Source organism: Coregonus lavaretus (assembly GCF_964263955.1).
Source record: "Coregonus lavaretus genome assembly, contig: HAP1_SCAFFOLD_2743, whole genome shotgun sequence".
Classification (NCBI taxonomy): domain Eukaryota; kingdom Metazoa; phylum Chordata; class Actinopteri; order Salmoniformes; family Salmonidae; genus Coregonus; species Coregonus lavaretus.
Genome location: NW_028157705.1, coordinates 1 through 27,353, shown reverse-complemented (window position 1 = coordinate 27,353; position 27,353 = coordinate 1). Strand labels below are relative to the sequence as shown.

The window sequence follows — 27,353 nt, the reverse complement described above, 5'->3', positions numbered from 1 at the left end:
ATTTTTGTTCAGTATAATTAGGATGTGACACTGGGCAGGGAGGTATGATGCTATTGCTGTGCTGTGTAACAGTGTGAATAGTGGCTTTGACTCAGGTTGGCTAATTGCACTTAACTTTGTCGGAGACAATTAAGAGCCTGGTTGACGAGCGTGGTTCAGCATGGCTGCGGCTAATTACATTTCATCTTCTGCAGTGCTGTCCTGACCTAATCACGGGGCTGGTGAGGCGAGGGCCAAGCAGTGGGGGGATTATTTAAAGCAGAGTGGGTCAGAGGAACACTCGGCTAGTTTATGTTGTCGATAACTCAGGACACGCTAGCCTGGCGTCATATGGGATTGAAATGCATTATTTTGACAGTCTTCTCTCTCTCTCTCCCTCTCTTTCTCTCTTCTCTCTCTCTTCTCCTCCTCCATCTCCTCCTCCCCCTCTACAGTGCAGTGTCTGGAGATGACGACTAAGAGGAAGATCATTGGGCGCCTGGTGCCGTGCCGGTGCTTCCGGGGTGAGGAGGAGGTCATCTCAGTGCTGGACTACTCCCACTGCAGCCTGCAGCAGGTGCCCAAGGAGATCTTCAGCTTCGAGCGCACGCTGGAGGAGCTCTACCTGGATGCCAACCAGATCGAGGAGCTGCCCAAGGTGGGTTTTGCTGGGGCTGGGGCTGAGGCTGGTGCTGGGGCTGAGGCTGGGGCTGGGGACAAGGCTGGGGCTGGGGCTGAGGCTGGGGACGAGACTGGGACTGGGGCTGGGGCTGGGAACGAGACTGGGGCTGGGGCTGAGGCTTGGGCTGGGGCTGGGGCTGGAGGATGTAAGGGGTGAACTGTAGAAAATAGGCTCTACAAAGCCAAATAGTTCAGACAACACAGCCATTCCCTTGAATTTCCCCTACATTACTAAAGCATGGCATAATGATCGATGGCAACATTATCTCAGCTCTATGCACTCTCTCTCTTCATGTGGCGCTCAGTGTTGATTGGCTAAATGAGTTGCCAAGCCAACCAGACCCCCACAGACCAAGCAGTGGCGTAATGTCCTTCCTGTCTGTAAATGAGCTGCTTATGAAGCAGAGAGCGAAACACAAATGGACTTGCTGACTCTTGTCTGACCTTCACATAGAAAACAATACAATCTGTGAATGTAGCTTTCGTTAAGACTTTCAAAGGAGATCTATTACAATCTTGACAATAGTGTCTTTGTTTTAAATTGAAACCCCTGGCTGAATACCGTAGTATTCAACTAAGTTGTATTGGCTGAATGTTTACAGTGCAATTAACTGTGATATCCGTCAGAGTGGTTCAGTGGAATTACTTAACTACATTTTATGAAATTTCACAGTGTAGTGTGTTCATCAACAAACTCCCAATTAGATGCTTTAAGTCGGCAGAACCCAGAAACAGTGTCTTCAACCTAGCTTCCTTTTCCCATGACAACCAGATGTGGGGACCCCGCTCAGGCGTTTTTTACGCCTGCTACGTAAGGTTAGGGTCTTTGTGAAGTGAGTTCAGGGCCAGTGTGGCTCCTCACAGGGTTGCGTAAGAACCAGGCATTGATAGAGCCAGAGTGTATGGTCCTTTATGTAAGTGTGGCTCATGTATATCAGAGTGATGCCCTGGGCAAGACTGGACAACGCTGGCTCTACTCTCCAGTCTCCATTGTTGTAGCAACTCCCCCTCTGGCTCTTAATGCTCTTAAAGAGTAGTGGCCTCTCATAATGGGCATGTTATAGTAATGTTCCAACTGGACTGTAATGTCTCCCTGACTGCATCTCAAATAGCACCCTCTTCCCTTTGTAGTGCAGTACTTTTGACCAGAGCCCTATGGGCCATGGTCAAAAGTAGTGCACTATATAAGGAATAGGGTGCCGTTTGGGATGCAGACCCTTAGAACGTCTCCCTTTCTCTCCTTTTCATAGAAAAAGGAATGGACTGCAGTCAAATATAGGAGAAAACGCTTGTTGATACTGTATTATTGGTTGGCTTTGAATGTAAAAGTTGATCTATTCATTATTCATGATACACTGTGATGGTAATTTGTAACCTGTTATCTCAAACATCAAGTGGCATAATGTGATGCACAGCACACTATAGCTCTGCATAGCACCCTTTCACCTTCTCTCTCTGTTACCTCACTCTCTCTTTCTCTCTATGCGTCCTCTTTCGCTCTCTCCCTCCCTCTCTCTGAGGAGGACTAATGTGGCTCTCCCCCCTCTATATAGAGCTGTGGAGGACTAATGTTGTCCCACAAGGTTACTCAACTGAGAGTGGCTGCTCTTACAGTGATCAATGGGAAACCCTGCATAATGTTGAAAGAGACGTTTCTCATTTAACAACAGCACCGCATCATTAGAGACCAGCCTCATTGAATCTCAATGCATGAAGTCTCACCAAGTCTACACTCTTTCAGCTCAGCAGGCTAAGAAGCTGATATAACATCAGTATAACTTGTGTTTCTTCTGTTCTGCCTCCCTCTCTCCAAAGCAACTATTTAACTGTCAGGCTCTCCGGAAGCTGAGCATACCTGACAATGACCTGTCAAACCTGCCAACCACCATAGCCAGCCTTGTAAACCTGAGGGAGTTAGACATCAGTAAAAACGGTAAGCGAGTGAGGTTCATTGGAATATCTGCAAGTTTCTACTCTGATCTATTCGAAATCGCTACTCTCTACTGATACTGTGACTCTAAATATTAGCATGATGTACAATGTGATGAGGCATGAGTGTTAATTGGTTATGAATGACAAACATGTTTCCATTCCATTCCATCTTTAGGTATTCAAGAGTTCCCAGACAACATTAAATGCTGTAAATGCCTATCTGTTGTGGAGGCCAGTGTAAATCCCATTGCCAAGTAAGTGAAGAGAGAAGTGTACAATGGTAATGCTGTACTATCATCGCCAACAGCTGTGTATGTTGCTATGTGCCAAGCAACAACCACAGATTACCTCAGTAAGAAACATCCATGAATATTTCTATAAATATGCTTTCAGTCAAATTGGCTGTAGAAATTATGGGGACTTTTTTTTTTATAATTTCCTAAATCGCCTTAAGGGCAACTATAACAGATAAACAGAACGAGGCAAATAACTACATGGGAGACTGTTCTATTTGTGTATCTGAGGCTTTTTTCTGAATTGAAATGAATTTGAATTTGAATATAAGAATAGAAACAATTCCATCACTGTTAAACTAAGACATTTCTGTCCTGCCTTGTTTAATTATCTTAATGAATACAGCATTGTGTAAATATGCCATTTGTTAAATATTGAATCGTCTTCTGTCCTTACAGAGGGTAATGCAGGTCTCTCTGCTAGTTCTTGACATGACGTGACTCCTGCCATTAAATACATTGGAAAACCATAAGGGAGTTGCACTGCCACTGAGAAATATTTACGCCATACATTTTACATTTGTTGGTGGGAAATCATAGGTTGACAAACAAATGGGTCCTCATAGACTAGATTAAGAGTGTATTACTGCTTGGCTAGGGTATTTTTATTTTTATTTGACGTTTATTTTGACAAGGAAGTCGTACTGAGACTAGGGTCTCTTTTACAGATGAGCCCTGCATAAATACATCAAACACATACATTATACAAAATTACCAAACATTTAAAGAAAAACAGACACATTTATCAACATATAGGTCTCTGATCATTACTCTGAACTGACCAATGGGGATCATCTAATTTCAGAGAGCTCTGTAAGTTGTTCCACATAAATGGCGCAAAAAAACTAAAAGCAGCTTTACCCAACTCCGTGGAGACCGAAGGGGCCTCCAGTGTTATCCAAGCCTGAGACTGGGTTTGGTAATTTATAAGTCTACATTTAATTAATGATGATAGATACGTAGGACGTTTCTGCTTGAGTGCTTTGTAGATAAACACAAGAAAATGCTGCTTTCTCCTTACATACAAAGAGGCCCAACCCACTTTCTGATACAAAACACAATGGTGAGTTGTACAACCATCAGCAGTAATAAACCTAAGGGCACAATGGAAAACAGCATTTAGTGGTTTAAGTGTAGATGCTGCTGCATCCATATAGATAATATCCCCATAATCTAAAATAGACATACAAATGGCCTGGACAATTTCCTTCCTATTAACAAAAATCAGACATGCTTTGTTTCTGTAAAAGAAACCAACCTTGAACTTCAACTTCTTCACCAGCTCAGTGACATGTTTTTTAAATGACAGTTTGTCACCAAGCCAGATACCAAGATATTTGTAGAAAGGAACTCGCTCAATTTGTGTACCGTTCAAACTAGTCATTACAAATTCATTTAAATCTAGGTTATGGGACCTAGAAAAAGCATGCGTTTTGTTTGCATTTAGAAAAACTTTAGATCAAATAGTGACCTCTGTAGAAAATCTGACTTCAAATGTGAAAAGGCTTGGCTAACCGATGGAGCAATGGAATACAACACTGTATCATCTGCATTTTGTTACAGCATTACCAATGTTATTTATGTAGATTGTAAACAGTAGTGGGCAGAGTATCGAACCTTGGGGAACCAAGGTATGAGTATGAGTCATTCTGTAGTGCTGTAGTGTGCTAGCTCCTCTGTTATTTATGTAGATTGTAAACAGTAGTGGGCAGAGTATCGAACCTTGGGGAACCAAGGTATGAGTATGAGTCATTCTGTAGTGCTGTAGTGTGCTAGCTCCACTGACAGCGCTGAGTGGAGCTGGTTCAGGGGAGTTGTCATGGGAATGGGGCGGGCTAACATTTAGCCTGACTTTAAATGTGTCTGAGGTCCTTAGCCTCTGTAAATCCTGTAGCCTGGCACCAACTAACAGGAACCTGCTCTCTCTTTCTTTCTACCTTTCTCTTTCTCTCTCTTCCCTTCCCTCTCTCATTTTCAATCTCTCCACTGCAGGCTCCCAGACGGCTTCACCCAGCTCCTCAACCTGACACAGCTCTTCTTAAACGACGCCTTTCTGGAGTACCTCCCCGCCAACTTTGGGAGGTGAGTTCAGCTTATGGAGTCCCCTGTTCTGGGACTGTGGGTCTTGTGGCCCTCTACTACAGAAGGAGGGGCCCTCCTCTGTGTATGGATAGGGTTTGGATTGGAGCTTTTATTCTGCGCTCAGTTACAAGTATGCCTGGGTGGGTTTACACTGTAAACAGACTGTTCTTTATTCTCTGCACACAACGCCTGGTAAACATCACTTGCCTGGGGGCTTGCATTAATAAAGCAATGGGTTTAGCAGCATTTCCTATCTGGTTTGGTGATGAATTGAGAAAAATTAACAATTCATCAAAACAGCAGTGGTATTGCTCTTGGGCTCAGTGTAATGGAATTTAAGGTTGGGGTGTCATGTTTTCTTATCCAATACTTTACAGTCCTATGTATATCATTAACATCTATTAATACTAGGGTTGCAAAGTTACTGATCATTTACTAAAGTTACCGGAATCTTCAGTAATTTTGGTAATTAACAGAACATCTATGGCAATCTATCGTAACTTTGGTCATTTCTACTTGGAAAACTGTAATAAAATATATATATTCATATATAGTATGCATTTATTATATATATGTCTATATTGTCCATGAGTTTCTAGTAGATAGACCATAAGGTTCAAGAGAAAATATAATAATTAATGAAAAAGCATCTAATCAACAATGGCATTATTTTCAATTAACTCTGCAACTCTTCCAACTATGGACTTTTTTCAAAGCTACCACCAGTTTGACACCAAAACATTGACAACAAATACATATTGAAATAAAAGTTTGTAAAAAAAAAAAAATATATATATATATAAAGGATATTTCATGCTGAAACCCTCATATTAAACACCAATGGTATTCAATAAGTTGATGGTTTTTATTTAGGATAAGGTTTTATAGCTTTGTCATCCCCCCCAAAAAAAATTATAATCTTATTCATATATTTTACATGTGATAAAGCCAATACAGAGTGCCACAGATTATTACAGACACCTTGTGATAGATTACATAAAATCCTTGAAAGACGAAAATTCTGGTAGTTTACTGGTAAACTTCAAAAGTTTCCAGGAATATACCCTCTCTATAATTTGTTTTGTTTGTCTTGTTGTGGTTGCATGTGTTTTTGACATCTTCTACCTTTCAGACTTTCGAAGTTACGGATCCTGGAACTGCGAGAGAACCACCTGAAAACGATGCCAAAGTGAGTGACTCACCACACAGAGACCTCTCCTCACCTCACCTCACCTTACCAGGGCAGCTAGAATTAGCTACAGACATGTTTGATCATGGGATGGAAAGGAAAGGGTACAGTAAAAGACATCCCAAGCTCAAACTAAACTCTTTGCCAACATCATTTTCACTGAACTACATGGATAACTTGCAGCCAATATCACTGATTCCTACAAATAGAGAGAACTACAATTTGTAACATTATTTGAGTGTTATCTATCCACATGTTAGTAGAGAGTATTTTATTGCAACGTCTCAGTGTTTTCCCCAAGCACTTAAAATAAATGATATCCCTCATCCCATCCCACTCCATCCAGCCTACCCACAGCCTACCCACCTCAGGTCTGTCCCCTCTCTCCAATGGAGGGGCTACTGAAGTAGCCATGAAAAGTGGATGTTAATGGAAGCCCTGACAGCTTTAGCAACCAGCATACCCATTAAGTCCCAATGAATAATCCAACCCTGCCCAAGATACTAGTCCGTACGGCAGGCTTAGGTTTTACCATTCCCCCTGCACCACACTCTGGAGGCCAAATAGCCTGAGTAACATTCCGAGATGGAATTCTAATGGGCAGATTAGAGTGAGAGCATGGTAAATAGCAGCTTCTAAAGCAAATGCCATCAGTCTCTCTCTCTGCGACGGGTAGCATGTGTCAGAGGAGGGGTGCTGTGCTGTGCTGTGGCCAGTCCCTGTTGCTCAGGCCTTGTTATTTGATGTCTAAATGAAATGTGAAGAAGGCCCCATGTTGGAGCGTGTGTTTACCGGTGTGTGTAGCTAGTGGAGCGCAACCAATGATGTTGCGATTTATCATAGTGGAGAGAGTGTTGCGCTGCAAGCCCCAGAGACAGACACACACACATTAGTTGGTGCATGCTCGCTCACTCAGGTGTCCTGATTGAAAACTATTTTTATCCCACCATAACAATAACCCTATCCCCCATCCCTCACACTAGAGACCAATGAAGTACACTCATCCTCTGTCACCTCTAATTTGGCACAGCAAGGGATGTTTGTTCATCTGCGTAAACCAACTCAAACATGTTTCCCCTTGAAGATGAGTGTAATGTCCTCATTCAGTTAATGAGTTTATCACGTTATCGTGGAGTCATTGGAGGGAAAGTGTATCCTAGAGCAAGGGTATAGATTACAAATAGGATTTTAATATGTAATCAAAGTTGGGGAGATATTCTGCAATGACGAATCTGATCTGTTAGTTCTCACATCATAATTGAAATGGACTAATTGCTATATGGCCCAGCTGCTGTATATCATGACATAAAACATACATGGCAGAGTATCTGCTTTAGTGATTTTACTCAACACTCACCACTCAAGACAAAGGTCCTCTGCAATCTCAAGCCAATACAACCAGTAATGATGTGCAATACATCTTAGATGTATTCATTCTGACATTGCTCTCTCCGGCTGACATTGTGTACACAAGACATGGATGAAAGAGTTTACTTTTAGGTGTTACATGGTGCAATGGAGAAAGCCATTTCATGTTATATTAATCATTAACTAACTGCATTGTTGTGATTTTAGCTATTTATATTTGTAGTGAATATTATGTGAATGTGTGGGGATGTCTGGCTAGCACGCCATCCCCTCTGCGATGGCAGAGTTGCAGGAGGCCTGTTTGGGAGGGAGTTTGGCTGGTGATTGGCCTTTCTAAATGGTGACTTTGTTTCTATGCCAGAATCTGAGGCTCTTCCCTCTTGTTTGCTGCAGGTCAATACACAGACTGTCACAGCTGGAGAGATTAGACTTGGGAAGCAATGAATTCACTGAACTGGTAAGAAAAGAGGCCATTTGAAGACGCCAGTCACATGGACAGCAGCTGTCACCACACAGGCAGCCATGACCCAGCAGACCTGGGAGACCAGCCAGAGCCGGGGCCCCCTCGCTCTGCTCTGCACCCTCATTACGTCTCCAGCACTGCTCCCTCCGCCCGCTGTGTGTGTATGTGTGTGTATGTGTGTGCGGGCAGGCGGGCAGGCAGGCAGGCGTTTGTGTGTGCGTGAATGCGTGCAAGTGTAACATGGGAAATGGCTGGTACACTAGAGAGGTACTGTGAGGTTAGTTTAAAATGATGCATGATTATTGACTAACAATCCATGTGATATCTAAAATGAGGCAATATGAAGTGTGTTTGATGCAGAATGCTCAAGGAGGGAGGGAGGATGCTAAGTCATCCTTGGTTAGCATGATCACACACTGTGCTGGGGCTGGGGACTGGGGAGCCCTGGGAGAGCTGCTGGGTGAAGCCATACATGACATGCTCTGTGCCACAGGTCCCACTGATGCCTTAATTGTGCATGTCTAAATGTGCTGTTAGTATGAGGGCTGGCTTGGTGTTAGTATGAGGGCTGGCTTGGTGTTAGTATGAGGGCTGGCTTGGTGTTAGTATGAGGGCTGGCTTGGTGTTAGTATGAGGGCTGGCTTGGTGTTAGTAGGAGGGCTGGCTTGGTGTTAGTATGAGGGCTGACTTGGTGTTAGTATAAGGGCTGGCTTGGTGTTAGTATGAGGGCTGGCTTGGTGTTAGTATGAGGGCTGGCTTGGTGTTAGTATGAGGGCTGGCTTGGTGTTAGTATGAGCTGGTCTGCCTCCACAGATCCCTCTGTGACTCACTGTGGCACTGGAACACACTCACTATGCACACAGCAGCACCTGCCTCCTCCTCACTCAAGGTCAAGATAAACAGGCACACAAACTCATCTCAGAATGACTCCTGTGTTTCCCAACCATCACATTTTAAACATAAGGGCATTTTTCTGTATGGAATTGGTTGTAGGTCTATACCAGCGTTTCCCAAACTAGGGGCCGCAACCCCATGTGGGGTCACCTTATTTGAATATGGGGTCGTGAGAGAAACTCTGAAATGAAATTTAAAAAATGCACTTGGTTCATAGCCGGTAGCCGCTAGATGTATTAAACAGAGCGGTTTCTGTTTTCCTCCTACAAATGGCTCTATCTTTTGAACGGTTTAAACTACATAATATTATGACCCCATCACTGAAAGACTCTAAGGAACATGTATGTGTCTTCTGTTTCCCTACAATGCCCACAAGCTGCGCAGGACTCATTAGAACAGAGTGGACAAGACCAGGCACTAAATCAGACTGGGGGAAAAAGAACATCAAGATCATACAAAATTATTACCTGATGGTCTTCTGAACTTCCCATTACCTTTCTGAGGCATTTCAGTCACTTCAAACCATACTTCCTTCAGATTGAAATACTGTCAAAAGTACTGTCAGACTGATTTGTAATAGACTGTCATAAACCCAATTAAAAAAGTAAACATTGGCCATTGATTACATGACTTTGTTTACATGGTGGGGTGGCGAAAAATATTTTATCTCAAAATGGGGTCGCGGTCCAAAAAAGTTTGGGAACCCCTGGTCTATACTTTCTGTCACGTCTGATGTACGTTTAGTATTTCCAGGACTTTGTCCTTGGGTAGTGAGGAAAAGGCATCATTTGCACGGCCCGTTCCAAGGGAGCAGATGGTTTGACATTGTTATAAGCATGCTTTGCTGTATGAAGCCCCCAAGTTACTGCAGAGAGAGGGAGCGCCCATCGACTCTTCCTGGTGCTATAGTCTGAACTCCCAATCTGTGTGTCCTACTTAAATACAAGCCTTTCTCCCTCAACTTATGACCTCTCTCATCCACTATCCCATCCCCATTCAAGGACTCCTGTTGCTTTTTGCTGATAGTGTGAGCGACATAGCCAATTGCATCTCAATTCCCCTCAAATAGAATCCTGTTGTCTAGCTTTATTGCCTGGTAATTTTGAAGCCCTGGGAAAATACAATGCATTTTCTCGCATTCCTTAAGCTGTTGTTGCTTCCTCATCTGCCCCAGACTTTGTGCAAACATGCCTATTGCATTTTCTTCAGCTGATGGTTTCTGTGGTGAATGTTAAATTATTCTATCAGTGTTTTTCAGCACTGAGAATTCATGGACTTTTTCCAGAATTCCATCCTGGTTTACTGGTATTTCTTTGTGGAGGCAGACACCTTTTCCCCTTAATTGACCTGAGCTCTGGAATGTAATTCAGAGTCATCAGAGCTTCTAACAGGCTGGCTGAACCAGAGGCTATATGAAAGCTCTCTCCAACTGATTTCAACTCATGCCTTATTTTAGTGGCAATCAGTCTTCAGCTGAGATACTGTATGTTCATACTCGGTTTTACTAAACTGCAAACATTTACATGTATAAGACCAGGATTCAGAAGACCTTATGCACCTTATGTGCATTCAGCACAAGCAGCTCATTGCTATGAATGAGACTGAAAACATTGCCCTTCTTGCTCTAGGCTAAACACATGCAGAAGATGCAGATGTGAAAATGTCTGCCACTGACAGAACTACAGAAAAATGCAACTTCAGAGGCATTGTCATGTGACGAAACCAAACAATGACCTCAGCACATGTGGGCCCAGCTGAGCCAAGAGCAGATGCTGAGTCGTGTGTGTCACAGAGGCAGAAAGTGAGGAAAGTTTCCTAATTAAAGTCCCTGCCTGGAGAAAGGGAAGAGGGAGGAGGGGGGACGCAGATGCCGGTGCTCAGAGGGCCGGGGTAGAGCAGAGCAGAGGATGTCATCAGCAGAGAGGAAATGACATCGCAGAGCTTCAAAGACAGACAAGAGGACATGCCTCTGCACAGGAAGCTCCACTGCACTGAGCACCATCCAAGTGTTTAATCTCCATCCGGAGAGAACAGGAGGCATGGTAGAGGTGCCAACACAGTCCACCGTGCCAACCCTTCTCTTTGTTTCTCGTTAAAGCTTAACTTACAAGTAAAATAGTGTGGTGCTACTGTACTGACTCCAGCTCTACTGTAGATTGAGAGCTATGGATTAATGAGTCATACTACACACAACACTCCCAAGAGTTTAATGAGGGATTTGGAGATTGTGTGTGATGTTTTGGGAGGGTAAAGGACAGGTAGGGGACACAGCAACTACATGGGACGTTTTTAGCACCGCTTCCATTACCCAATGCCAGTTGACCTACTTTATACCCTTGGTGGGACGGAAACTTCATTTGTTCTTTTGGTTTGAAGTTTTCTCTATATTTTTGGTTCAGTAGTTAATAGAATATGCATTGCATCAGTCTGATGTAGATTGCTGTGTTGTAAAGTCTCAATTGATACTATAGGAATTTCAATTACTTTTGAGAAAGTGGTTGTGTACCTCCTGTTTTTGTTGTTGTTGGGTTTTGCCTGCTTCCATGCTGAGATTCTATCAACTTCTGTCACAAATTCTGTCACTGAACCAAGCACATACAATTTTTTTAGGCGAATGCCCTTGCCAAACTTAATAAAACATCACTACTTTTTAGAAAACACACAAGATACTGTAGCTACCCTCACAACTATGAGATCAAAGCTTTCAGAAATAATAATCAGAAATAGTTTAAATAGAAAATAGTCCAGAATACCATTTGGAGTCCTTATTGACTGCCACACCAATGACTCCACACCATGCTGTGGAAAGAAATGCATGAAACACCGAGATGAGAGCGATTGGAATTGATTAGGGCAGCATGAAGGACTGGGAGGTCTGTCACTTAGTCTCTCAGGCTGGCCTAATGGAATCATTTACACATAGTCAGGTAGAACCTTTACTCCAGAGAGACACACACAGTCTGACCAGGCCTCTCCACACAGGCCTGTATCGAATACAATCACTCAAAGGGCTCCATTCATTCATTACCCCACTCTGTGGCCCGTGCAGAGATTCAAACACACCTTTTCCATTATAGAATACGGAACGAGAGATGATTCTAGAATACATCTGGAGGAGCGACTGAGGATCGTAACTTTGCACCACTCGGTGTGCATATGCCATCATTGACATGCATACTTTGTTTTGTAATTACCCCCATTGGTGTTGTGGCATGAGATTATTCACTTCTTATAGTGGCTTGCAAAAGTATTCACCCCCCTTGGCATTTTTCCTATTTTGTTGTCTTACAACCTGGAATTAAAATGGATTTTTGGGGGGTTTGTATCATTTGATTTACACAACATGCCTACCAATTTAAAGATGCAAAATATTTTTTATTGTGAAACAAACATGAAATAAGACAGAAAAACAGAAAACTTGAGCGTGCATAACTATTCTTTCTTTAAGCAATGGCTTTTTTCTGGCCACTCTTCCGTAAAGCCCAGCTCTGTGGAGTGCACGGCTTAAAGTGGTCCTATGGACAGATACTCCAATCTCCGCTGTGGAGCTTTGCAGCCCCTTCAGGGTTATCCTTGGTCTATTTGTTGCCTCTCTGATTAATGCCCTCCTTGCCTGGTCCGTGAGTTTTGGTGGGCAGCCCTCTCTTAGCAGGTTTGTTGTGGTGCTATATTCTTTCCAGTTTTTAATAATGGATTTAATGGTGCTCTTTGGGATGTTCAAAGTTCCTGATCTTTTTTTTATAACCCAACCCTGATCTGTACTTCTCCACAACTTTGTCCCTGACCTGTTTGGAGAGCTTTGTCTTCATGGTGCCGCTTGCTTGGTGGTGCCCCTTGCTTAGTGGTGTTGCAGACTCTGGGGCCTTTCAGAACAGGTGTATATATACTGAGATCATGTGACACTTAGATTGCACACAGGTGGACTTTATTTAACTCATTATGTGACTTCTGAAGGTAATTGGTTGCACCAGATCTTATTTAGGGGCTTCATAGCAAAGGAGGTGAATACATATGCACGCACCACTTTTCCGTAATCTATTTTTTTGAATTTTTTTAAACAAGTTATTTTTTTCTTTTCACTTCACCAATTTGGACTATTTTGTGTATGTCCATTACATGAAATCCAAATAAAAATCAATTTAAATTTCAGGTTGTAATGCAACAAAATAGGAAAAACGCCAAGGGGGATGAATACTTTTGCAAGGCACTGTATATTGATTGGTGTTAAAACCCCACTTCCTTTACCATGATGATGAATTACATGCCACTCCTCAGCCTGCCCTTACTCCAAGTGGACAGGGATTTCTTATGTCTCTGCCCTAGTTCCTGGGGTATTTACTACTGTACAGCCCTCCTGCTGCTGGTTGTTCTAGACAGCTACATGATGTTGTGTGTCTTTGGTGTTTCAGCCTGAAGTCCTGGAGCAGATCCATAACCTAAAGGAGCTGTGGATGGACAACAACTCACTGCAGAAGATACCTGGGGTAGGCCTACAGCCCTTCACTACCACATCCAGTTATTGTGTCATTTGTCATTGGCCTTGATGAAGTCTGTGCATGGGGGTAGTGATGCACTACCATAGGGAAACTCTTGAAAGACAGTTCCCTCAAACACACATTAGAACAATGGCAAGCCGGAGAGAGCGTTCTCTCTCTCTCTCTCTCTCTCTCTCTCTCTCTCTCTCTCTCTCTCTCTCTCTGTCTCTTCCACCCCTCTAACATCCATCGCTTCATGTCTCTCTCTCCCCTTCTGCTGAAGTGTATAGGGAAGCTGAGGCAGCTGCGCTACCTGGACCTTGCTAAAAACAGGATTGAGAGCTTGGACACTGACATCTCTGGCTGTGAGTGCCTGGAGGACCTCCTGCTCTCTTCCAACATGCTCCAGCATCTGCCTGACACCATAGGTGAGGCCATAGAACTGCTCTGCTCTCTCCCATCTGCAACAATAGTATCTCCTGTTTAGATTGTCTCTGCTCTCTCCCCTCTGGAACAATGGTATCTCCTGGTTAGATTGTCTCTGCTCTCTCCTCTCTGGAACAATAGTATCTCCTGGTTAGATTGTCTCTGCTCTCTCCCCTCTGGAACAATAGTATCTCCTGGTTAGATTGTCTCTGCTCTCTCCCCTGTGTACAATAGTATCTCCTGGTTAGATTGTCTCTGCTCTCTCTCCTGTGGAACAATAGTATCTCCTGGTAAGATTGTCTCTGCTCTCTCCCCTGTGGAACAATAGTATCTCCTGGTTAGATTGTCTCTGCTCTCTCCCCTGTGGAACAATAGTATCTCCTGGTTAGATTGTCTCTGCTCTCTCCCCTCTGGAACAATAGTATCTCCTGGTTAGATTGTCTCTGCTCTCTCCCCTCTGGAACAATAGTATATCCTGGTTAGATTGTCTCTGCTCTCTCCCCTCTGGAACAATAGTATCTCCTGGTAAGAAAGAATAAGAAAAAGGATGAAGAAAGGATGATTAGGAGAGAAGGTCGAGAGAGGATGATTCATTCTGTAATGACTGCGTTCATCATGGCGGCTCCTCTTGGAGGTTGTTTTGCCATTATCAATCATAGGCGTCATTAAAATTCCATTCCTATTTAGAGAGAAAAATGTGTTTGTTTGAATCCTGGAATTTGATTTGCACAAACTATTAAGTTATTTTGTACTTAATAAGTTTATAAATAATTTCCTGGCTGTAAATTAATCAACCAGTAAGAGGATTATGTAGACAATGGGTTTGAAAAATTCCTTTTAACTGTGTTCTTCTCTTTTAACTTTGTTTCTCATAGTGTGTTTGTTCTTTTTTTTAAATAATAAATTACATAACATCAAATAAACAGTGAAACTAGAGTAATGTTTTTGTCTCCATTGTAGGAATGTTGAAGAAGCTTACAACACTAAAAGTCGACGACAACCAACTCACGTCACTGCCTAACACCATTGGAAGGTGAGTACTTTATGAAGAAGAGACCGATTACACTATTTCGTTTACTTTCACTACTCAGATTGCAATCTCTGAACTTCCCTTAAGTCAAATAAAATGTTTTGAACTGATGTTGCCAAAAGCTAAACTACAAACTACATGTTTATTAGTTCATATCTATCATTGAACTGAATGTTAGTCCGTTTTAAGACATCTATTGCATAACCAAATTAAAAGCTGTCAGAGACACATATTTTGATGGTAAATTCAGTTGACACATTGAATCTTAATCTTAGCTCGTCTTCTCTGCCAGTGGTTTGTTGCTGTAGTCAACACGGCCTGTGGATAGAAGGGTTCTGAAACTCTGCTGTCTCATTCTGGCACCTTCACCTTGCTGCTGCTTCTCACCTCACATTGACTAACGCTGATTGGCTCCATCACTGTTCACACCAAGTATAGAGTGATGTAGTACATTGTGTCTCAGTTGGCGGCACTGAGAGAGAGAGAGAGAGAGAGAGAGAGAGAGAGAGAGAGAGAAAGAGACATTTTGGGTGTGTGCCATTCATTTGTTGTGCAATATTTAAAATGGAGGCTGTCTGAGTGGACTTGACTCTGATGTAAAAATGTCGAAAATCACAAGCTTCCTCTGCTAGTATTGTAACCTCAAACTCAAACACAACAGCCAGCCAAGTTGATTTGTTTGTTATATATATATATTATATCAGTTTAATCTGTAAACTAGAATGAGTCAGAAGCATTCCTGGGGGTCAAGTCTGAAGACGCCCTGTCACTGAGACTGTGACGTCATAGGTCAGGGTCACCACCTTACAGCTCATCATGTCATGTTCATCCTTATCATGCCCTACCCCCACTGCTGCTCCCCAAGCCTGTGATACTGTTTCCTGTACACCTTTTTTCTTGGTTTGTCATTGGTCGGTTTTGTGTGTTGTGGTTATTTCACATGCATCTAAAATGGGCCACTTAGTGGACGCGCCAAATTAGGGTAAGTAGACTGTAAATCCCTGTCTCCTGTACACGTTCCTCCTCGCCACAGCATGTTTATTCAGGCAAGTGCTCACCTTAATGTCCCCTGTCTGTATGTTCCGGCCAGGGAAGCAGACCTAGTAAAAGGCCTGCATATGGGAGGCCAGCTGGGCCAGCCTGCTCAGACAAATGTTGAGCTAATGACTCTGCTGTGTGTACAATAAATAAATACAATTGTAAATGGTGATTGGCCGAATTCTGATTGGTTGAAAGCTGTGGTATGACACAAAATGACTTGTTTACTGTTCTAATTACGTTGGTAAGCAGTTTATAATACCAAGAAGGCACCTCAGGGTTTGGGGTATATAGCCAATATACCACGGCTAAGGGCTGTATCCAGGCACTCCACACTGAGTCGTGCTTAAGAACAGCCCTTAGCTGTGGTATACTGGCCATATACCACACCCCCCCAGGCCATATTGCTTAAATGAAGTCTTTCCCATGTGGGGAGGCAACTCTTCCCCTCGTCCTCTTCTGTACATATACACTGACATTGTACACTAAACACTGTTGGAGCTTGAATTTAGAATTGTTTGAGGCTGTAGAGGACATTTTAAAACTGGACAGTTGTTGATTTTGCTCACATGTTGTCCTTTCAAATCTGACAAAGAGGCAAGGGCATTTGACTCAATAAACACTGTGGCTTTAGAGTTTAAGATATATTATAAGATATAGAGTTAAGTTTGTAATTCATGAAGTTCAGTATTTAATATTCCCAGATTTTGTATAAAGCATACTGTTGATTATAATCTGATTGAAAAGAGATACTGGCACCACCAGATATTGAGTCAGCAACATTAACTATTCATTTTCCCTCATGGGATTAATAAAGTTGAATCAATGTAATTCATGGTTTGTCTATAAGAATCTCTCATTCTATCAAGTCATGGTTTTTGAATATTGCCATGATCCTCATGAATCCATTTGATTCATCATTTCACTTTTCTGTAGTCTGTACATGTCTTAGATGGATCTACTCTTATAGGGAACCCAATTATGATTTGTTTCCATTAATGTCTCTACACCAAGGAGGGATCGATCATCTGAGGCTGCATCTGTCAACAACAAATACAGTCAATAACAAATAATGCAACCTGCGGCTGAAATGAATCTACCTGTGGCTTTTCCTCAAAATGTTTGAGTGAAATAATGCTTGTATCATTATGATATATGTACATGTAAATGTTCCACTTCAAGAATTCACAGCCCATTTTTAGCATACGAATTAAGTAGGTCTGCGCTTCGCAGGTTCTTGACGAAATGATATGCACATATTAATATGGTACATCAAAGACATGTGTAGTAGAAAATCTATGCTGATTTGTGGTTGTTTTGCTTGTATTTTTTATAGATAGAGTTTTGGTTATAGCGCCTTTACACATGGTGATGTTACACTAATAACTAACCAAGTGAAAGTAGCTGTGGCATGAAGGATTCTTACAGGACTCATTCTCCTCTTTCTTCCTCTACTCAGTTTATCGCTTTTAGAGGAGTTTGACTGCAGCTGTAATGAATTAGAGTCCCTGCCCGCCACCATTGGCTACCTGCCCAACCTTCGCACGTTTTCTGCTGATGAGAACTTCCTTGTTGAACTACCCAGGGAGGTACGTCCGTCTGTCCCTATATCCTCACAGTGCTCCTGTACACTCAAACACATACACAATGCATTTGGTTGTGTAATTGACAGTGTTGGGGAGTAGTGAACTACATGTAGTTCAACTAGTAATGTAACTACATTTTGCAGTAGCTTGATGGCAGTTTAACTCAATTCTGGTAGTGTTTTTAGTAGTTAATTACTTTTTTGTCATGTAGCGGTATAGCTAACTACTGCAACTACACACCACTTTTTTTGCAAAAAAAAACATAGGTGTAGTAGGCAAGCATTTCCTTTCTGCCTAATTCTCACTTGAAACTTTTAATACGCTAAATCACACATTCTGCTAACATCTGACTTCAGAGTGATCTGTTCTTGCAATATGTAGTCGATGGCATTTCAGATTTAGATATCATAATTTATCACAAAGTAGTTTGGATGTAGCTTGGCAAACTATATTTTCATAGTAGCTTCCCCAGCACTGGTAATTGATATGGTTTGCTGCATAGAAGATGGAAAATGATCACTGAAATGTCCGCTTGCCTCTCTTTTGTTGCAGATTGGGAACTGTAAGAATGTGACAGTCATGTCGTTGCGCTCCAATAAACTAGAGTTTCTACCTGATGAGATTGGGCAGATGACCAAGCTACGTGTTCTCAACTTAAGCGACAATAGGTAGCTACTGATTGCTCTGCTATGTATACATAGCACACTCTAACACACAGAAACACACACACAGAAACACACACACACACACAGTGAATCCATATGTTCCTCACACTCGCATTGACGAGGAAAAGGCTTGTGTTGTGTGTCTATATGTTTACATAGAGCGTAGGTGGAGTGGGGCATTCTTCTGAGGATTTTATATAAACTAGGGAGGCTAGCTAGTGGTTATTATTTTGTTAATAGCACATTAAGATAGCTGCACAGCATTAGAAAGCACTTCCTCTGCCCACGGGCTAATTAAGAAAGCTCTTTATGAGATGTTTGGTGGTTCTGCCAGTGATTAACTGGATCCAAGGTAATTAAACCTGACCATCACTTAACACATGACAGCCATTAGGCAGATCTGCCTCCACACGCAGCACCACACACCACAGAGCTGAGCACACAACCAGATAGGCTACCTGAGAACGGGCATCGAATCACCTCAACCCTGCATCGTTCTACCTACAGTAGCCCACAACACTGTCTCCCTCTGACAGATTTCTGTTGTCAAAGTGAGGCAAAGTTTGCTGAGCTTGTTGCCAAGGTGAGTGGTGGGTGTCAGTCAGTCAGTCAGTCAGTCAGAGGCAGGCAGGCTGTGATTGTTCCGTGGCAGAGGAATACTATTGGCTTTTCACAGGGGACTTAATGATGATCTGTGTCCTTGAACACATCAGAACACAATGTACTCATTGAGATGATATGCCTTCTTACTCCACATTTCGTCTTCTTCTCCCTTACACAGATTAAAGAATCTCCCATTCACTTTCACCAAACTAAAAGATCTTGCTGCTCTTTGGCTATCAGACAATCAGGTAAACATGATCGTTTATGTTCTTTTGTTGGAAAAAATCACACCTTTACATTTTCGGATCGATTCTATTGTTTTACCTGTGTATTAGCTATACTTGAAGCGTTAATGATGTGTGAATGTCTGCTGTATGCAGTCCAAGGCCCTGATCCCCCTCCAGACAGAGGCCCATCCAGAGACCAAGCAGAGGGTCCTCACCAACTACATGTTCCCTCAGCAACCACGACATGATGAGGGTGAGCTAGCCAAATACTGTGGGTGGAAATGTAACACATGCTGACATGAGGGAAAATCCTCATAGCCAGGTATTCCCACAAAGTGGATGTTGCAGTTCTATGAATATGTGATCACTAAGGTGCCATGGATATGTATTCACAATTGATTAATGGTGCTTGAAATAACACTGTTATCCCTCATAGTAATGGGTATAGTGATATGTGTGCAGAGCATGTGTCACTGAACTACCCTTTGAGGGTCAGAAAGACTTAAGGTGTACATTTACTCAGGGATTTAATCCATTTTGAGGTTCCACTTGAGGGAGTTTGACAGATGGTTAGGTTAGGTGCCAGTGCACTGTATGCTGGTGGTGAAGTGAGCATGTCAGAACAGCACCAGTGTGAGACCAGTGCACATTAAGTCAGTGACACCTCCCTGTTTCTCTGCCCGTCCTCTCTGTAGACTACCAGTCAGACAGTGACAGTTTCAACCCCGCCTTATGGGAGGAGCAGCGTCAGCAGAGGATGACCGTAGCCTTTGAGTTCGAGGAGAAGAAGGAGGAGGAGGACAACTCTGGAAAAGTCAAGGTTTCACAGGACTTCCTGTTGACCTCAGTTTCCCCCGTTTTTATGATTTGATTGTATTACCGCTCATTTTGCTCGTCCTGTCTTCCCAGGTTGAGATCAATCTGAAGCGCTACCCCACACCGTACCCAGAGGACCTAAAGAACATGGTGAAGTCAGTGCAGAACATGGTGGGCAAGAACCAGCATCCCCTCAGCACTGGTACTAACTCCTCTGGTACCAACATGGAGTCACGAAAACAAGAACAGTATGAGCCTCCCTGGCCCATGCCCCCCAAAGAGGTAACAGACCAGGTCACACCACACACCCAGAGACGTACATATACCACCATACTCTCTCTCACACACACATATACAAAAACAAATGCATAGGTTATACATAGTCCTCTTTGGCTGAATGGGATAGATATGTGTCACCCAGTCACTCAGAGTGATCTTCTGTTCCAGGTGATGGAAAGAGAGATGAAAGAGAGAGAAAGAGAGTTCAACAAGGCTCAGATGACAGAGCAGGGCATCATCCACAATTCTGCCATCGACATCCCAAAGCGCAAGGATGATCTGACTGAGAGCTCAGAGGTACAGGAGCAAATTCGTGATCTCTTTGTGGACATGTTAAAAAGTTTGTAGTGCTTATTACGCTCTTGTAACACCAGGAAAACAAAACAAAACAACAGCTTGTATTGGGCACGGTGGGGAGGGAGGAATGACATGAATGTTTACACTGCAGCCTCAAGGTCCTCTCAGGCCGTTATGTCAGATTTAGTCCTCAATTGCCTTGGACATCTCAATGTGAGAGTTCAGGTAGAGGTGAGACCAGCTGTATTGAACTGAATTTCATTGAAAGAACTGGGGTCATTTTCAAAGGCATAGATTAATGTTGTATCAGGTTTCAGTGTTTTTGACTTATGGCCAGGTGTGACAAAGTTTGAGAGGGCAATATATTAAACCCAGGGCCATGGGACTGTGGCGCAGCAGCTTTTTAGAGGTGATGTGATTGAAACCTGCAGAGATCATAGGACCCTTTCATCTGGAAGCCTCAAAGCCCCCATGATGGCGTCAATGGGGTCTTTGTTCAATCGTTAGCTCTCTCTCTGAATACGCAGAGGAGTCAGTGTCAGACAAGTAGTCTGCTGAGATGCTGTTTTCAGTGTTTTTTATGCTGTGTGCAAAAAGGTGCATTATCTTGGCATAATAACATATTGTGGCTGAAATGGAGGTTAACTCGGCCATAACTCTAATGTCAAGTATTAGTGCATTTGCAAGTCCCCAGGGGGCAACCTGGCGCTGAATTTGTAGCCTGTAATAAGGCTTGAAATACTGCACAACGAACAGCAGAGGCTGTTGAACAAACAGAGCAAAGGTCAGTGTTAAATGTCAATTGCATTCAGAGGACTCCAAGAGGCTGGATCTGAATAGGTGATTTCTAAGCGCCTGTTCCCAGAGTCAAGTGGTCAGCATCTGGAGATGAATAAAGCAGATCATACAATATGTATCTTGTATCTTCTTACTGGCATTTATTTGTAAGCTCTATAGGAGCCCAGAGTTTGGGCCATTTACATCAGGGTTGTAAATGCTCTCATGCTGGTTGTTAGTCCTTTTAACATTGCATAGATTTAAGTTAAGATGAGATGTAGATTAGTTTTTATTTTAACCTGTAAGATGAAAATACATATAGAATCCCTTTTCCAGTAGAAGTAGGCTCCAACTTCCAAGGTGTCAGGTAGCAACCACTTATTTTCATTTAAGCTGGAAGGTCCTCCTGTGCTTGGCAAACTCTGCTATATCTCTACCTCTCTGTGAAGTGCGTTGACAGAGCTGCAATGTCCTGTGTACTTTGTGTTCATTACTGCTTTGGATTGCCTCATGCTGTCTCCTCCCATAAAGCCCCAGGGAGAGAGAGACCCTTGGGTGCCGCGGTGACGCAATGAGAACTGGGGCACTGGGTGGGGGGATGGAGGGGTGTGGGTGCTGATGCCATAAACCATGCTTCTTTACCTCACACATGCTTTCTTTTGTAGAACCATGAAAACTTCCTCTCCATCTTTTATTTGTTTGTTTGTATGTGTGTTTGTTTGTTTTGCTTAGATTTCTTTACATCGCGTGGTTCCCAAGCTGCCACAGCCAGAGAATACGTCCTCGGCCATTACAGCTTCTTCCTGTTTCTGCCTCATAGTAAGTGGCTGTGAGATCAGACATTAGACAGTCTGCTCAACCACGGCTCGGCTGGCGTGACTTCACACTGCCTCTTTGCACGCTGACAAAGACTATAAAACATCTGGAGAAACAAAGTCTGAGTGTCATGAAATATGAAGATGAAAGCTGATAACAGCCACACTCTCTATTGCAAAGATGAATGAACAATGAAACTGTAGATATGTAATGAATATCATGTACAGTACTTATGAAGAGGAACATTTTGTATGCAAAGTCTGTGCATCATAGCATATATAGTATACACAGTAGTGTGCAAACGGGCAGTAGACTGGCAGTGCCAAAGCTAACTCCAGCACTTAGTGGCATCACACACTACAGTCTCTTCACAGCTGTTTGTTTTGAGTTAATCAAGCATTCCTCTGAGACGTGGCCAAAGCATCAAGCCTGCCATACCAATTACTCCCAGCCACAGAGAAGGTGCTGATAACCTTGGGAGTGATTTAAGGTGGCATTTTTACCCAAAGCAGAAAGCGGTTGCAGCTGTCGTTGCGTGTCATTTAACTCCTGCACTGAACATGCTAAACCCTCATAGTAGCCCCATCATGGATATGGATTGTATTTATAGACATTAAATGATATGTTTTGAAACATATAGCGCAGAAGTATTGGAAATATTGCGATCTCTTTTTTACATAAGAGAAAAAGAAGCTGGAGGGAGATACAGATATGCCGGTGAGCCACTGCTGTGTAGTAAGTGTTCCTGGGATGTGGTTCCTGGAGTTGCCAGGCAAGCAGGCCTGGTGGTCTCTCTCCGCTCGGCTGCCTCAGCCTGCCCTGTGTGGGTGCAGTGAGCAGAGCAGGGCTGCAGATGTGGGACATCAGGTGTGGGAAGTAGGCTCTCCTGTAACAGGCAGCTGGGCCTCTGAGCCCTAAGAGAGCAGTAAGTCACAGATAGAACATGCTCCAGTGGGTTACACATCACTAAGAAATAGAGAAAGTATATCAGTTCTGATGACACTATCAGTACAAGCAGTACAAAAACGATCAGTTATGTACTATATTTGTGTCCTTTTGTTAGTTCCTGCCTCAGGAACCTCACTGAGCTTGTGGAGTTAAGTCGTTGAAGCTGTTAACCAAGCTGTGTATGTGTTTCTGTCTTTTTGTCTTTTGTTCAGAAATAACTATGTGTAATAACACATTATCTTTTTCTCAGGATTCTATGAGCGGCTCTCCGAATGATATCCGTATCTCTGATATGAGGCCCACCCTGGTGGAACCGCCCATGTACAAACCAAAGGTTGTATTACTGGGGAAAGACAAGAAAGGTAGGCCCTAAACTCCCAAATCTGGTATTCTACTTCAGTACAAACACAACCATTATCATTAAGGTTATATAAAAATGCTATAAATTAGCCTATTAGTGATGTTAGAGGTCAAAGATCATGCCCCCAAGACATGCTAACCTCCCCTGTTATTGGTAATTGTGAGAGGTTAGCATGTCTTGGGGGTATAATCTTTGACCCTCTGTAACTTTCTCACTCATTGTTATTCACGATTCATTCAGGATTATCCGTAATAATGGTAGCATCCACATTAATGTAGTGTTTAGAAATATATTATATTATTATTTCTAATAAAAGTGACTCCAAAAAGACACAATACATTATTTACCGTTCATTTCTATTGGGCACAAAACAATCTGAAACACAACCAAAACGAACTGAAAATGCATCCAACAAGTTTGTAGAGTCACAATCTTGATGTAGTCATTGCGTGCTAAGAACATGGGACCAAATACTAAACCTTTTACTACTTTATTTATACGAATCTTTAGGGGTGTCAATAATTTTTACCCCTACCTTTTTGAGAAAAACAATGATTACTTGTTAAACAAAATCTCTTTCTCTGAACAATTGTATTAATATAAAATAATATAATTTCCCAATGTTTTAAATGTATTTTATAGTCATTATTGCTCATCTTTATCAAGGGTGACCCCACCGTATATATCTTGAGACCATACTTTCAAACTGTTTTTTCTCCTACTCTGATAAACCAGAGAGTAAGCTGATTGACTAGTTGCTGCAGGCCATTTGTGCTGATATCTCAATCGGTGGGAGGCTGACCCGCTATCAGTAAAAACACTCACTCTCCGCTCTTATCCTGTTCTGACATGAAAAAGCCTCAAGCTTTCTAAACTCTACAGTGAAAATCCCTGTGTTTGCTATTGTTATTTCTAATTGCATATGCGTTTCCTCCTGTGAGATTACAAAACATAGTCCTGCAATGCACAATTATTATATAATATCCTTGGGGAGTGTTGTATCCTAATTAGGTATGGTATAAAGCATAAGGGCGATTCCACACCAGCGGGAGCGGAAAATATTTTTGGTACCTCAGATTGTTCTGGCAATTCTCACATAGAAACTGAATTGTGGATTAAGGATGTTTAACATGCTTTTTACATTTGTATCACAAACCATGTTTTTGAAAATCATGATGAAATTGAACATTTCAGGCCCTTTTTAGACCTATACATGCCTCCTGTAAGACCTTATGATCCGTGAACTGTACATGATACATACAACATATTGGTGTCATTACACTCCTTATAGTGTGTTCTAACATATGGAGTATGTCTAGATTCTGAAATACAAATGTTCACATTCATTTATTCAACATTACAAATATGAATATCTACTACCCTTTTTGATTTTGTTCATTTTAAGACATATTGTTTGGAACAATATACTCTACAAGTACATCACATTTCCAGAGTGGGCTCTCTGCTAATTCTGAAGGTATGATACCTTTTATGAGCACCACAAACACAGTGAATGGGAAAATGGATTCAATGGGAACTCCCTCTGCTGGTGACTTGCTGAATGTGCAATCCTAAAGGAGGGCTGTGATTGGTTACTGACCTATAATGTCAATTTCTATGTATAAAATGGGTAAAATCATTAAAGGTACCAGAGAGCCCACTCTGGAAATGTGACATGAGATATTAATATTTTTCATATTGAATAAATAATCGTGAAAATGTGGATCCCCTGCTGATTTTGTACGTTTGCCCACTGACAAAGACATGATCAGTCTATAATTTTAATGGTAGGTTTATTTGAACCGTGAGAGACAGAATAACAACAAAAAAATCCAGAAAAACGCATGTCAAAAATATTATAAATTGATTTGCATTTTAATGAGGGAAATAAGTATTTGACCCCTCTGCAAAACATGACTTAGTACATGGTGGCAAAACCCTTGTTGGCAATCACAGAGGTCAGACGTTTCTTGTAATAATAATAATAATAATAATAATAATAATAATAATAATAATAATAATAATAATAATAATGTAGTTGGGCACCAGGTTTGCACACATCTCAGGAGGGATTTTGTGCCACTCCTCTTTGCAGATCTTCTCCAAGTCATTAAGGTTTCGAGGCTGACGTTTGGCAACTCGAACCTTCAGCTCCCTCCACAGATTTTCAATGGGATTAAGGTCTGGAGACTGGCTAGGCCACTCCAGGACCTTAATGTGTGTCTTCTTGAGCCACTCCTTTGTTGCCTTGGCCGTGTGTTTTGGGTCATTGTCATGCTGGAATACCCATCCATGACCCATTTTCAATGCCCTGGCTGAGGGAAGGAGATTCTCACCCAAGATTTGATGGTACATGGCCCCGTCCATCATCCCTTTGATGCGGTGAAGTTGTCCTGTCCCCTTAGCAGAAAAACACCCCCAAAGCATAATGTTTCCACCTCCATGTTTGACGGTGGGGATGGTGTTCTTGGGGTCATAGGCAGCATTCCTCCTCCTCCAAACACAGCAAGTTGAGTTGATGCCAAAGAGCTCGATTTTCGTCTCATCTGACCACAACACTTTCACCCAGTTCTCCTCTGAATCATTCAGATGTTCATTGGCAAACTTCAGACGGCCCTGTATATGTGCTTTCTTGAGCAGGGGGACCTTGCGGGCGCTGCAGGATTTCAGTCCTTCACGGCGTAGTGTGTTACCAATTGTTTTCTTGGTGACTATGGTCCCAGCTGCCTTGAGATCATTGACAAGATCCTCCCGTGTAGTTCTGGGCTGATTCCTCACCATTCTCATGATCATTGCAACTCCACGAGGTGAGATCTTGCATGGAGCCCCAGGCCGAGGGAGATTGACAGTTATTTTGTGTTTCTTCCATTTGCGAATAATCGCACCAACTGTTGTCACCTTCTCACCAAGCTGCTTGGCGATGGTCTTGTAGCCCATTCCAGCCTTGTGTAGGTCTACAATCTTGTCCCTGACATCCTTGGAGAGTTCTTTGGTCTTGGCCATGGTGGAGAGTTTGGAATCTGATTGATTGATTGCTTCTGTGGACAGGTGTCTTTTATACAGGTAACAAGCTGAGATTAGGAGCACTCCCTTTAAGAGACACCTGGGAGCCATAAATCTTTCTGATTGAGAGGGGGTCAAATACTTATTTCCCTCATTAAAATGCAAATCAATTTATAACATTTTTGACATGCGTTTCTCTGGATTTTGTTGTTGTTATTCTGTCTCTCACTGTTCAAATAAACCTACCATTCAAATTATAGACTGATAATGTCTTTGTCAGTGGGCAAACGTACAAAATCAGCAGGGGATCAAATACTTTTTTCCCTCACTGTATGTGTTCTGTATCATGTACAGTTCACGGATCATAAGGTCTTACAGGAGGCATGTATAGGTCTAAAAAGGGCCTGAAATGTTCCATTTCATCATGATTTAAAAAAACATGGTTTGTGATACAAATATAAAAAGCATGTTAAACATCCTTCCTCCCAATGAAGTACCTATGTGAGAATTGCCAGAAAAATCGGAGATACCAAAAATATTTTTTGCTCCCGCTACGTGGATCACCCATGTTAATTGCAATACTTACAAAATGACTCGCTGTTGGATTGAGGAGAGAAGCATCCAATTCTCTCCAGTAGCTTTTGCTCCCCTGGTGACCCAGCTTTAACCCACATTTAAAGTGGTAACATGAGCAGTGACCTTTTGAAAATAAGATATCTCCTTAAGCCCGTATTCAAATTCATTTCACAGGTAGATGACATCAGAGACATATCAATGCTTTTCTCTCGTCCTTCCCTGTCAGAGTCTACAGATGAATCAGACCCAGATAAGATGCATTGCCTGAACAACAGTGGCTCGTCAGCCACCTACTCGGACTACTCTCCATCCCAGGTTCTTCTGGCTCCTCCAACCCCCCGGGGAACGTGGCCGCCCTGCAGGCTGCTGGGAAGGATGGAGGAGTGCCTCAACAACACTGGACCAACAGGTGGGTAGTAGCTCACCGACTTTCAACCCACAGTCCTCACACAGAACCAGTGGCTAGCCACAGACACACGCCTGATAGCAAGCTTACTGTGACCTATGATCGACATCGGTCCTCCATCAGCAAAATCAGAGGCTCAGCAT

At 42.5% G+C, this 27,353-nt stretch overlaps 1 pseudogene across 1 annotated transcript; it reads left to right on the top strand.

The window, feature by feature from the left end:
- The first annotated feature begins 448 nt into the window (after positions 1 to 448).
- LOC311125037 (leucine-rich repeat-containing protein 7-like) lies at positions 449 to 27,213 on the top strand (annotated as a pseudogene). The gene is made up of 20 exons: positions 449 to 637; positions 2,476 to 2,593; positions 2,768 to 2,846; positions 4,878 to 4,967; positions 6,100 to 6,156; positions 7,918 to 7,981; positions 13,291 to 13,365; positions 13,640 to 13,784; positions 14,743 to 14,815; positions 15,777 to 15,794; positions 17,310 to 17,439; positions 17,989 to 18,104; positions 18,883 to 18,952; positions 19,085 to 19,184; positions 19,627 to 19,751; positions 19,841 to 20,029; positions 20,195 to 20,323; positions 21,833 to 21,919; positions 23,115 to 23,226; positions 27,031 to 27,213. The product of its transcript is annotated as a leucine-rich repeat-containing protein 7-like (transcript).
- Positions 27,214 to 27,353: the final 140 nt, after the last annotated feature.